Genomic DNA, 13,836 nt, shown 5'->3' with positions numbered 1-13,836 from the left:
ATTGAGTTGTCCAGAACAGATGAGGTTAGTATGAGGTCCAAAAGCATGGACTTGATTTAGGGTTAAAGTCATCTGTATTATCCTGTCGTAGAGAGTCACCGTTCCTACTAACATGAACCCTCACGCTGTGATGCTAACCTCAACTAAAGGTTGCTAACACAGTGTTCATGGAAATCTACCTGGTCTATATGTGCAGAAACAACCTACTGGAAAGCAGCACTGCCATGCTAGCCATTAGCGTCTCGATTTGGATCACGTTTTAGCATCACCATTAGAATTGTCTTAAGTGCCGCTAATACCATTTTCTTTATTGTTGCTTTTATTGTTGCCATTAGTATCGATTTCAGTTGCCTTTGGCGTCATCGTTCACTTTGCACCGAACTGATTGGAGTATAAGGCATGTAATGTCCAGAGGGTGGGTGATGTCAACCATCAGACTAAACTCATTGTGCAGATGCTCAGCGGCTGAGCTACAGCTTCTTCTTCTTCTTGGCTGTTTTGATCTACTGGTTGTATTACTGCCCTTTGCCGGATAAAATTATTAACAACAATGACAAAGTGCTGCAGTGACACCTCTGAAGTGTATCATTGCAGCCCTAGTGTATAAATTACTGTCCTTTAAAGGGCTTTATGGCACCTTCTCTTGTTGTTTATTAACATTGTCGCTGACATCTGGATCTTTATTTGAACAAACTTCACGTCTTAAATCATCACAAACAGCCTTGTGTGGCTCTCCTGTTGGGATCCCTCATTGGAAGAAATTTGGGATATTTTTGGCAGGAGTTTCGCTCAGTCCGTCAGCTGTGGGCCAGATGTTGGAGTTACTTGGGGCAAAACGTGGGGGAGTTTTGCAATTTAAAAGACGCCATATTTGTGTTTTCAAACCGCTTGGTTGGTGCGTAAGGCATTGGTGGACTTCTCCGTGTAGCTACACACAAGTTTGGCTAGTTTTACCAAGTTGTATTTAGATTTATGTCTAATTTTTTAGTTTGGACTAAGCTGAACGTAAGCCACGAAATATATTCGAGAGAAAAGTTGCTGCATTTTATGACCGTCTGGCTTTCAGTGATTCTCTGATGCAAAACAAATGTTCTTATGCAGTCATTCAGTTTCTGTTGCCAGATGAACTGTGATGATCTGCAACAGCTGCAAATGACCGTCTCACGTCTGACTTGGCTGCAGTCTTTAGTCATTATCCACACATGTACTTGCGTTTCTACTTTTGCGAGGACCTTCCGTTGACATAACGCGCTGCCTAGCTCCTAACTATGTCACCTCGCCCTAAACCTTTACCTCAAAACCAACTCAGAACTAGTCTTAACCCTCGGAAAGGCTCTGGGGCCCAGGAAAACGGCCCCACGAGGACAACGTGGCCCCACAGCATTAGTATTCTGCAAGAGTTGTTTGGCCCCCACAACTTAATAAAACCAAGAGCACACACACTCCCATGCAGCACATAACAGCTGCAGCCTCGTTGCACAGAGAAAAGAAAGCGAGAGACCTTGCTTCTGTGGAAAGAATGGAATATCTCAAGGCCTAATGAGGAGAGAGTTCACTTCACTTGTCCTGCCTCTCCGTCTCCGTCTCCCCCCTGCTCTGGTCTCTCCCACCCTTCCTCTCTCTTGTTTCTAGTTTCGTCAATAGGCAAAAAACTCCCAAGGGCCTTTTTCTGGCTTTGCTTTGACTTGACAGAGATGGAACGATTGTAGACTCTCTCTCTCTGGGTCTTTGACTTTTACACTTTTGGTGGATGCGAGTTTCTTTGTAACGTCTTTATTCTCAGAGGACTAGTTCTACCTGTGGACCTGTAGCAATTTGTAACAATTGAAGAGGTCCTTTGTGATCTTTTGCCCACCATGTTGTTCCAAACACAAATGTCCTTTGATGAAATTAGGCCTTTTGCAAATCTTGGTCGATCCAAGTCCTGATTCAATATAAAACGTGCTAAAGTTGGTCTCTCGTAGATTCCTAAAGTCTTTTCTAGTCGATTGGATTCAGTCCAGTGGATCTTTCTTTAGGTCTAATGTAGTGTAGAGAGGGGAGCTCGTACCTTGTGTTCTCTACTCCAGAAATGTTCTGGTCCTCCAGTGCTGCCATAAACTCCCTGACCCTCTCTGGAAGATTAGTCTCCAAGAAGTTTTTCTCTTCTTTTAAATGTTTAGTGTTTGTTGTTGCCCTTGACCCGAGTGGACTCCATGGATTCTGTTTAGATGATCTCCTACTGACAAACATCCACATTGCTCTAGTTACTGACTCAGATTAAATGTCTTGACCCTAGTTTTAACTATTTTATGCTGGTTTTCCACACGTTTGGACTTATTGTTTGACATGAAAATATCACTGGAGTGGAAACACCGGTATGGTATCACCTAGCAAACTTCTACTGGTCAACATGTTAGCATGAAATAGCTGTATTCAGATTTGGATGATAATGTTGAAGGGTGAAACCAAAACGATTAACTGAAAGAGGCTAAAATGTCCCATAGTCACAAGTTATTTAAAATGTTAATAATTTGTGAAAGTGTTGGACTATTGTGTTCTCTGCTCCAGAAATGTTCTGGTCCTCCAACGCTGCCATAAACTCTCTAACCCACTCTGGAAGATTTGTCTCCAGGAAACATCTTCCACACAGCAGACATGTTCAGTCACAGAGCTTCTTCTTCTTCTCGAATTTTTGGTAGCTTTGATGCTAATAATAGCTACTAAACCAGAAAAAGGAAAAGTTTTGACGCGACAGGGATGTGGTTTTGCTTTACGCCAGAGCTAAAATTAACAACTACTGAAGATCATAGAACTGTGTTTCCTTAAGACGATCTTACTTCATCATGTTTGCACATTGTAGTTTGTGTCTGAAACTTTGTGTCTTCCCAGAGATTAAGAGGAACGTTTGAACCTTCTTACACTTGTGTTTGAATCAGAAAACTCACGTTTAGTGTTTTTGTTCTGATTCCTGCGAATATAAAAAAGCTGCTCTAGTAGCAACAGAAGGAGCTTTCGTTATCTGAGAGAAGGGCGTCATATTTTAATTCAGGAAAACTCCCGTCAGTTGCTTTAGGGAGGGCATGGTCCTCCGATGGTTGCAGCTGGCCCTGCTGAAGGAGACACGTTCCCAGACCCCCACAAAGCCCCGGGGCGTGGGGGTCACAGCAGAGGCAGGGTAGGGGGTGGGTGGCGGCTCCCTCGAGACGAAGGGCTTGGGGGTGGGTTCTGGTGACGAGAAAGAAAACTTTGAGTCGGGGGGGGAGGGAATGTCACCAAACAGTCGCTCTGACTTAGTTTACATGGCCAACAACAAAACTATCAGTGTGCAGATCGCTGCAGTGAAACCCCGTCTGAACCCCGTTCCTAGAGCTGACAGTCCTCAACCTCAGACTCTTATTAAAAAATACAAGGGTTTGCTTTGAATCGGCCTGCAACGAAATATTCACATTTTCACCTTTTTCAACCCTCTGATCCGATACCAGTCCTTTGTGTTTCTGTTGTCTTTTTAACTTGCAGCAAATAGATGTAGCACTGCAAATTCTGTTGCCTCTCTTTTTGCAGTGACAATAAAAGCATTGTTATTAATACTGAGTATAAGCAGATCCAAGTCCTGATCTGATTTTAAAAAGGAAGAAATATATGTATCATCAGTCCAAATGAAATTTTCCATTTCATGTAAGCATAATAGACAATAAAGTCTTTCCTTGTTTTGACTTCTAGAGTCGACTGGATTCAGTCCAGTAAATGTTTCTTTAAGTCTCAAGGTAACGTAGTGTGGAGAGGGGAGCTCATACTTTGTGTTCTCTACTCCAGAAATTGTGATCCTCCAACACTGAGAGATCATCTGTGATCTTTTACCTCCCCCCATATCGCACAAAGGTGATTGGATTAATTTAGCCCCGTACAAATCTTGAGTATATGTATATCGAGTATCGTCCTGATCAATATAAAATCTCCTAAAGTTCCTCCTCTGTTGATTCCTAAAGTCTTTTCTAGAGTCGACTGGATTCAGTCCATTAAATCTTTCTTTAGGTCTAATGTAGTGTGGAGAGAGGAGCACGTACTTTGTGTTCTCTACTCCAGAAATGTTCTGGTCCTCCAACACTGCCATAAACTCTTGAAACCTCTCTGGAAGATTTGTCTCCAGGAAACTTTTCTCTTCTTTTAAAAGTTGCAGCGTTCGGTGTGTGTTGTTGTTTGACCTGAGCGGACTCCATGAATTCTGTTTAGATGATCTACTGCCGCCTCACCACACATCAAACTATTACACTAGTTACAGACTAACGTCTTGATCGGGACGTCCCTAGTTTTAACCATTTTGTGCTGGTTTTCACATGCATAAGCACGATACGGCTATTTGGTCACATGGCGGAGCCCGGTCATACCAGCAGCCACGCACACTGGTTGGATAAAGAGCATATGATGAGATTGTGATGCTAACTGATGCAGCTAAAAGCACCAGAGAAAAATATCACTGTGTGCAAATGGAATAGTCCTTTAATCAGTCGGAGCAGTGAAATGTGTGACTTGAAGTGTTAATCGTCACATTTATGTGGAAACACTGGTATGGTATCACCGAGCCTAGCAAACATCTACTGGTCAACACGTTAGCATGAAATAGCTGTATTCAGGTTTGGATGAGAATGTTGAAGGGTGAAACCAAAACGATGAACTGAAAGAGGCTAAAACGCCCCGTAGTCACAAGTTATTTAATATATTAAAAGTTTCTGAAAGTGTTTGACTGTTAATTATTTTAGACACAGTATAGATTTTTTGTTTGAAATCTGAAAGCTTTCGACTCACACATTGTAGCTGTTAGCCTGGTTGATGTAGCACATATAAATGTGTCTCTTGTCTTTATTTGAGCTCAGTGTAGCTTTGAAATTAATTAGGTGAATTTCCTACTTCACTGCAGCTGCATGACATCAAATGGAAATCTTGTTAATGTCACACGTGTCCTGGAACTGTCTTTGGTCTGTTTGAGTTCAGGTGTCTTCTCCTTTTGTTCCAGAGCCGCCCGCTTTATGTTCCACTTCCTCTGCTTCACCTGATCTGAATCTTTACTGGGTGTTTTTCTCTTTTTTTCTCCTTCGTCTTTCTCCGCTTTTCTCTCTCGCGCTCTCTGAAGCTGAAAATTAACTCTGAGCCCAATACTCAGGGGGACGGGACTCTTTCAAGGTGACACAAAAGTGGAGACAAAGGCGGGAAGAGAAAAGAGAGGGTAGAAGGTAGAAGGCGGCGCGATAAAGTCAGGGGTAGAATATCACCGCCTAAAAGTCAAGATCCAGAAAAGAAAAGGATCAATAGTTCAGAGACCGAGCCTCATTCTGACCTCGTGTTAACGTCCATCCTGATCTGGTCTCTAGAGTCCAGGTGTGAACCCTGATCTGGTGTCAGTCCACATGAGGAGGTGGTCTGGGACACATGTGACCTCGTTCCTTTAAACACAATGAGTCCTGGTCCCATTAAAGACCAGCTACTGACCAGGAGACGAGCTGAACTCATCCATTCATCGCTGGTAGAAATGATCCTGAATCAGTGACGTCTGTTCATTAATGACAAGACTTTTAGAAGACTCTGGACCTGGAGCTGAGAACCAAACTAAACAAGAAACTGATCTGAACTAGAATCAACTCAGGAAATGATTAAGTTATTTCCTTAATGACTCATTAACTCATTAGAGATGTTTCATTCCTCTGAAGCTTCCAGGGTTCAGGTCTAATGTGAGTCTCTAAAATAAATTATAACTTAACATGTCAGAGTCTTTTCATCTGGTTCCTAAATCTGGATCATGTCTCCATGTGTCCCTGGTTCTGGTCCAGTGGTAGGCAGAGATCCATTAGAGACAGCAGCTGATGGTGGTGCTGCTGCTGATTTCCACACAAACAGACAAACAGTCCTGGCTGAGGACTCATGTGGAGACACATTTTAATTAATTAATGAATTAACACCAGGTGAGAAGACAGGAGCTTAAAGATGGATCAGGGGAGGTCTCATCGTAATTCAAGGTCTGAACGGGGCCAAAGATGAAGGAGTTTAATGTGTTGCTGTGAATCTGTGACTGTCATGTGATTGGGTTTAGAGGGAGACCACAGGGGAAAATATCACAGTTTGCATTATTCACATTAACTGTTTGACTTTTGGACGTCTTCATAGAAATATTCCCTGTGGAACTAATTCCTTGTGTATGCCGTGCTGCTGTTAAAGCAAAAACCTTTGGCCTGTAGTTTATATATATGCGGCTGATGTGTCTTAGAGAACCTAAAGAAAACCCAATGCTCCAAGTTCTTCCGTATCAGTTAAATGTAGAGAACTAATTCCATGTGCACACGTACAGACGTTAAACTGGACTTCCACTGTTTCACCTTTTATTCCAACGTGAAATCTCTGAACAAAGAGTGAAACGTCAACTCTTTGACGTACTGAAACTATTGAACAAAAAGTTAGGGAGATGCTCTTTTAGTATATTCCGTCATTCATTAACATCCACGGTGTTGAGTCTTATTTAATAATTGATCAGCTAAAGGTTGATAACCCCGCTGAGAACTCATGGAAGTCTACTTGGTTTAGTTTTATAGGTCTATATGTGCAGAAACAAGCTGCACTCCCATTTCCATTTCCATTAGCATCAACATTAGCACTGCCACAGAAGACAGACAGATAGATAGATAGCTAGCTAGCTAGCTAGCTAGCCAGCCATTAGTATCACCACTAGCCTTTAGCCACACCATTGCGGGCCCCGTTAGCGCTGACTTTAGTGTTGTCGTTAGCTTCACCAGACGCTTAATGTTTTTTTTTTTTTTTAGTTTAGTTTAGTTTAGTTTAGTTTAGTGTTTAACTACTTGCACAGTTACACAATTTCAATCTTCTGTGCTGCACATGCGCGGCAGAATTAACTTGGACTTTTTGACTAGCATTGCCATTAGCTCTGCCTTTAGCCACGTCATTAGCATCACCAGTAAAAGAAGGAAGGGACTGGGATTAAATGAGCCAAAATGGGGTAAATGAGACCAGGAGACGTGTGAAAGTGATAAAGGAGAAAGTTTTGTGCCTGTGACCCCTAAGCCAGCTCGACCTTCAGTGTAGTTTGTTAGCTTGTTTCTTCTGCGTCCTCCTCTTATCTCTTGCTTCTCATTCGTCTTCTCCCTTTTCCCTGCTCCTCACTCCCATCTTGTCTTTATCAATAATTCCTCTGTTGTCCTTGATTTTTTGCTTCTTTTTTTTTTTTTTTCTTGGAAAATGTGCTGTAAATTAGTCTCTGTGTGACCTTTCCCTCCGCCTCCTGCAAACTGTCAGGGGATGTTTTGAGGATGATCGAAGGAGGAGTTGAAGTACAGGTCGGGGAATGTTTCTGGGCAGTGCTTTATGTAAGCGTTGGTTCAGGTTAGGACAGAAATAATTCTGGGTTCACATTAGACGACGGAGAAAGAAAGAAGATCATTATATTTCCCAAAATGGGTGGATCCAAAGCTGTGAAGCCACAAGGTCACAATGTTTTGCTGTGAGTTCATGGCTGATTTAAGAGTCACAGTTGTTGTTCTGTTAGACATCACGGATGTCATCAAAAGTTAGGATGTGTTCTCGCTGCTTAGGAACTGGTTTTGCTCCAGCACAGATCTCCTGGGCTCATCGGTCGAATGGACTTTCCAGATGATGTAGAGGTTGTTTTTTTTTCTCTGTATTGTTTTTAATTCCCCATGAAAACTTATCAGACTGTGGTTTTGGCTAAGAGCTGGACAAAAAGCAAATGTGAAACCAAAGATAAAATACTCCAAAGTCTTATTCTTGTCATGTGACAGCTGTTCCTGTTTAAACCACATCTCCAGACAAGTCTCTTAGAACTGAAGAAACTACTTGGCTGAAGCATTTTCAAGAAACTCTACAAGTCCAGTTTATTTCAGCTTGTTTCATGGCTAGACCATGATCTGGATGATGAATAGAGAATAGAATATTGTGGTCTTACTAATGGCGTAGGCTCCGTGTGGACTTCAGGCTTTTTATTGTTAAGGTAGAGTGATTGGATCCATTTGTGCGGGAGATCCAGACCATGACAGAAGCTTTGACTCTGAGAGCGTTGTCAGTAGGGATGGGTATAAAAACTTTATTTTTAAGGCATTTTGTGAGGTGCAAGTTGAACAGAATATTAATTTAAATATTATAAATGCAGCTAAGACTAAGACATAAAATAAAAAATTCACAGCACATGATCATAATGATCCTAATAAACCAGTGTCGTGGGGTCTTTCAGGCATCAGAGACGCTACATCTCTGGTCTTTAATAAAATGTGTGGTCAGATGTTGAGTCTAATTCCAGGTGTTTCCTCCTTGTTGCATCTTTAAAGGTGAAGTCCAGACAAACTTTAGACAAACATTTGGTCATAGACACATTGAAGGTTCACTTCCATCCATGCAGGAGAAAAACTGACGTGTAGCAACGACACAAAATTAGAGCTAATGAGGCTAAGCTAATTAAAAACTCACTGGCACCAAATGAAGCACCCAGATCAGTCTGGTTACTACCATTAGCATCAGCATTGGTGTCATTATGGTACCCAGTATCGGTATCCATCCCTAGTCGTCAGGACTGAAAGCTGATTGGTTCTGAAAAGTATGTGGAAAGAGAAGATCTGGACAAAAGCAAAAATACTCTGCAAATCTCTGAAACCAATGACAACTTTGGTTTAGAAGAAGATGCTAATGGAGATGCTACTGCCATGACTCCAAGTGAACCAAAAATCGAATCGGGAAATCGCTAGCGATACGAGCCACAGCTAACACACCGTTCACACCGTTTTTAAAAAAGGCAACTGGACTCTCAAAAAGTCCATCTGCCTTCTTTTAAAACTGTTGGAATGCATCTAGATATTCCTCCAACCAATCAGAGCAACAGAATACGTGATGTATGCTTCTCGAGAAATGCCTTCATCGTGGTTAACTGCTGGTGATATTGAAATCTCTTACGATGAACTAAATTAGCTCCACGATGCTCAGATGACGTATCCATCGCCACATTAAGCTCCGCCCAAACAATCCGATCAGTTCTCAACGTAGACACTCAGACTAAACGCCCCCCTCCCTGCAAAAGGAATAACGACGCAGTGAGTTATATCTTTGTGCATGAACCTTGCTTAAGCTTTCAAACGTAGCAGTGGTGCAAAATTACCCAACCGCGGCCCGTCTGGTCTCAGAGTCTGTCTACTACTGGTTACCAGGAGGAAGAGGAAGTGCTGGCTCATCACAGATGTCCAGTTTTCCCACAGAGATGCTGACGGTTCATGAGAAGCAGCAACGCCTTCCTTCCATGCATGAAGCATGACCCGACCCCAACATGTGCTAACCTGCTGGTCAGTCTGCAGCCATGTGTGAGGAGGGGGGAGGAAGGGGGAGGAAGGGGGAGGCGGTGGTAGAGAGGACAATAAAGACCAGATGGCCGGTCTCTTTCTCCACCTGCTTTAGGCCTCTTTATGCTTTCTTTCATACACTTCACACTCCTCCACTGCGCCTTAATATTCTCACTAGGGCCGTCAATAGAACCCGGCTCATCGGCTTATTTCATCCTCCTTAGATATTTCAGTCAGTTGAATAGTGTAAATATTATTAATTTTGTCTTCTATAAGTTTCATTAATAGTGTTGGTTCTTTTATTACTATACATGTAGCAAGGCACCATTTCAAAAAATCGTTAAAAGCTGTAACCTTTTGCTGCCTGCATTGAAACAGGAAACAGAAGCTCAATCTGGAGACGACTATAAAAATGTTTAAGTGAAGGCTGGTGGTTCACAATGAAATCATAACCTGAAGAAATGCATTCATATATGTTAAGATAAAGTGTATTTATGATGGTATTTATAGTAGTTTTAAATGCGTCGTTTATTGCGTAGCTTAGCCATTTTAGGCTAATTAAAGAGACACCAGAATTCTAAAAAATGGTTAAATAAAAACTACATATGGTTTCAGCTTTATTCAGTCAGCACAGTCAAAATGGCTTGAAGTTAAAACATAAAATGGCACAAAATGTGTTTTAAGGATTAATAAAAGAATCAACATGATTATTAAAATATTTATTCATGATTAATTGTATCGTTAATACACGATTAATCACATGTTTGTCGTTCCTACATATCAGAACCAGTTTGTCATTGCACAATGAAAATATATCATATAATAAATAAATATCAGCTGTTCAGTTAATTAAACAGTTCAGTCCTGATTAATCACATTGGTCATGATATGATATTTATAGTCAGTTTATATATATTTAATTGCTGTTAATGACATATTTAATTCAGTCACATTTTTCACAATATTATGATTATAATTTATCATTGTGATGACAAACAAAATGACATTAATATTTAAATATTTAAGTTAATTAATTCATATATGTAACTGTAATAACCACGTTAAAGTAGTTTTTGCTTGTAATTATTAACACTGGTCGTTCGATTATAAACTACATACACATTGTGTGTTACTCCTTTTATTATTAGTGAAATGGAGATTTCACTCCACTTTATTTCACTACATTGTGGTTTTCAGGTTTTTGTCTCCACGTCCATTTTATTGGCTCATTCATAATGAGCAAAACGTTTATTAATTTCTGTCAAAGCTTCGGTTTCTTTCACTTTTAACATTTTTATCTTACGAGGACTTTCCATGTAAGCGCGACGTGCATAAGTAAAACCTCATCACCCGCCACCGAAGCCATTGTGTGTCGTTGTGTTGTGTCTGGTTTTATTCTGAGGAATCTCTTCAGGACAGAGGAGGGTTTATCCGTCCTAACAGAAGCTCGGTAGGACTCACAAACACGAGAATCCTGATGCAGCCTTGAGACAGAGTGGTTCTGGGAAAGGGGACGTCTGGTGGTGGTGGCAACGCAACTTGTTGACGCACTGAATGTGTCACTTTAGTGCACAATCGCAAGGAATTTCTTTTCTGCATTCAACTGGGACTTAGTATCGCTCCTGATTCACTGACTCATTCTGACATAAATTCATTTAGAAATATCTGAGTTCTGTTAGTTAGTGTTTAACTTAAAACTAGTGCTGTCAGTGGCTCCAGAGGTTTGTTTTGTCCCAACAATCTCCTCCCTCTAGTTTCTTTCAAATCGGGACTGATTTGAACTGGGAAAACCCAGCCCTTGTTTATTCCATCCAAGTAAACTCACTCAGAGCAGCGAGCAGCCATCCAAGACGTCGCCTGGCTTCTAGATACACAACTCTACACAACCAGTGGGCAAATGGTTTTACTCCAGATAACAAATACAACAAAGCCGTCTAGTGTGGAACGAGACCTTCGCAACAAAATCAGTGACACGGAGTGAATCTGAATATTTTTATGGATTTATGGATTTTATAATGTGCACAATGGTAGAATTAGATGATGGACGTTGCCTCCTGTAGTGAATCAGTAGTATTTTGTATCCAGATTCACTTTCAGGAGTAAAAACACTTTGTGTTCTTTGGTTTTATCCAAATGTCCACATGGAGAATGGGTCTGGTTCTGTTTTTACCTGAACCTTTGTGTGAGCTTTGTGATATTTCTACGAACTCTTGGTCCAGTTCTTGCATCAGGGCGTTGATGGATGAGTTCAGAGTGATATCGCTACTATCAGGGTGTTTTCTACTCTCTAATCTAAAAGGCATTCAGGGCGAGGATGGAAACGCAAACACAGTCCGTGTTTCTAACATTGATAATCTATTCTCAGGAGTTTTACTCCCATCCATGTATCTGCTCAACCAAACTGTTCAAACCCCCCCTCCCCATTTATTCAACCCTGTGCTTTTGATGTCTGTGCAGTCACGCCGCTCTCCGACATCTTCTCTTTGTAATAGTCCCCCTCTCACATACAGTAGGCCCTGCTGGCATCCTCTGAATAGCTCGTTACCCCAGGAGACAGAGGTAGTTTCTGGTTGGTTGGTTCAGGGACCCTCCTGCCTGCCCCCCCACCCCACCCCACACCACCGGGACACAGAGACACATTGTCCTGGTTATTTAGTAGTAGTTTTAATGTTTGTGCTGAGTTTTAATGTTTGTTAGCGGCGTGTTTGCTGGAGAAGATGCAAGAATAATGTAATTTAGGAAAATAGCTTTTTTTAAAACCGTCACCACTCTGCAGGAAGGCTGGCGTTCACCCTCCATGCACGTGGAGACAAAGACAACTGGGTTTCCACAAGTTTTATACAAGTGGTTTCTTCGGTTTTGGTTCAGCTTCATCAGATGTTGAATCTGAACTAACAGACATTTATAAGAAAATGTGGAAGTTCTGCCTCACTGCACAAACTGGACCTGTATGTTTGCCTGAAGTGGTTGAATCCACGTCTTCAGTTTTAAAAGACTAGTGGAGAGTTGGGCTTTAAACAGGAACATGTGTAGGTAGGTGTGACTGGAGGCTGTTAATGAGCAGACACTCACCTGTCTTCATCACAGAGTCCAGTCATTTAGAACTGAAGATTTCAATGGAAACATCTTCCAGAAACCCAACAAGTCCCGTTGCCTTTGTTTCGGCGCATTAGGAAGGTGGATGCTAGACTTCCAATTTAAAAAGCTCTTTACTTACATTCAGCCCACATGTAGTTGGAGGAAGTTTGGTAAAAAGGATCTGAACAGATTAATTACAGGTGAGTATCAGCTCTTTAAGTAGCCGTGCAATTTTACCGCAGGCGACACCTACACATGTTCCTATTTAAAGCCCGACTCCACACCAGGGTTTAGAACTGAAAACTTTGAGCCTCTAAGTCGAAACTATCTGAGTATTCACTCAGGTCCTGATTTACTCAAGGTTTGTGCCAAAGCAAACATCATTACACAAGCTGATCCACCAGAAAAGACTTTAGACTTTATTCTTCCTTTTGGGGAAATTCTTCTTCGCTCCTCTCCATTAAGAACCCACAGTACACGAGACGTACAGCAGGACACACAAGAAACGCACTCTCCAAGACAAAACAGCGTTTTCCATTCAGCCCCGTCCACTCTGACCCATTTAGCGAAGCCTTTTGTTGAGGGCGGCTGTGGCACTGAGGGCAGCGCCTGTCAAACAGGTAGAATAACAAACGCAGTCCAGTTAGTGTCATCGCTTTAATGAATATAAGATGCAGGGCGGAGACGTTCCAAATAGATTATTTAGGGCGTGTGCTGTGATTTAACTAAGCTGGAGCTGATTGTAGTGGCTGTTTTTTTTTTGTGCCAGTGTTTAGCACGTTTGAAAGCCGAGTCTTAACCGGCTCAGCGGCGGAATGAACGTGTTTGTGAGGAGGAGGCTCGACGAAAGGTCGACGGTTTTCTTTCCTGTCCATCGGTGCCGTCTTTGAGCCCGTTTTAGTCGCTGATGTTTTATTAGGAGCCGTTTCTTCCTGTGTTCTCATGTCTTCCCATCTTTCCTTAGTTTCCTCCGGTGTCCTTCTCGTTTTCCCCACAGCATTAACCTCGTCACAGACAGCCTCCCGTATCGCGTTTCTCCTGGTTATATTAAGATTTCTTTGCTCCAAAATATCTATTTGCCTCTTGCCTCCAATTCCACAGCTTCAAATTTCATTTTCGCTCCTTCTTTCAGTTCAGTTTTGTTCCATATTGTCTCTGGTGAAAATTTAAATAGTTCAGTCTTTGCCACCGTTGTCAACTGCGCAAAAATCTGAGCAGATCACCAACAACAAGCAAACCAACAACTCAGTCAATATATAATGATGCACATGCAATTTAGCAGCGCCCCTCATCTGGGATCTTAGTATAATCGAAGGGGAATGATTTACTACGTGCTGTGTTTTCCAAACCTTTTTAGTGAATGTGTTGAGACAAATCAGTCTTTGCACATTCACATATAAATATTTAAATATTTTTATTGGCAAGACCTGTTTCT

At 41.7% G+C, this 13,836-nt stretch overlaps 1 protein-coding gene across 3 annotated transcripts in view; it reads left to right on the top strand.

The window, feature by feature from the left end:
* The window catches only part of LOC125003774 (E3 ubiquitin-protein ligase DTX4-like), a 29,178-nt gene that overhangs the window by 2,158 nt on the left and 13,184 nt on the right, over window positions 1-13,836 (top strand). The window lies entirely within an intron of this gene.

Source organism: Mugil cephalus, chromosome 2 (assembly GCF_022458985.1).
Source record: "Mugil cephalus isolate CIBA_MC_2020 chromosome 2, CIBA_Mcephalus_1.1, whole genome shotgun sequence".
NCBI classification, from domain to species: Eukaryota; Metazoa; Chordata; class Actinopteri; order Mugiliformes; family Mugilidae; genus Mugil; species Mugil cephalus.
The sequence above is the reverse complement of the archived record's forward strand: the minus strand, read 5'-3'. Positions and strand labels throughout refer to the sequence as shown.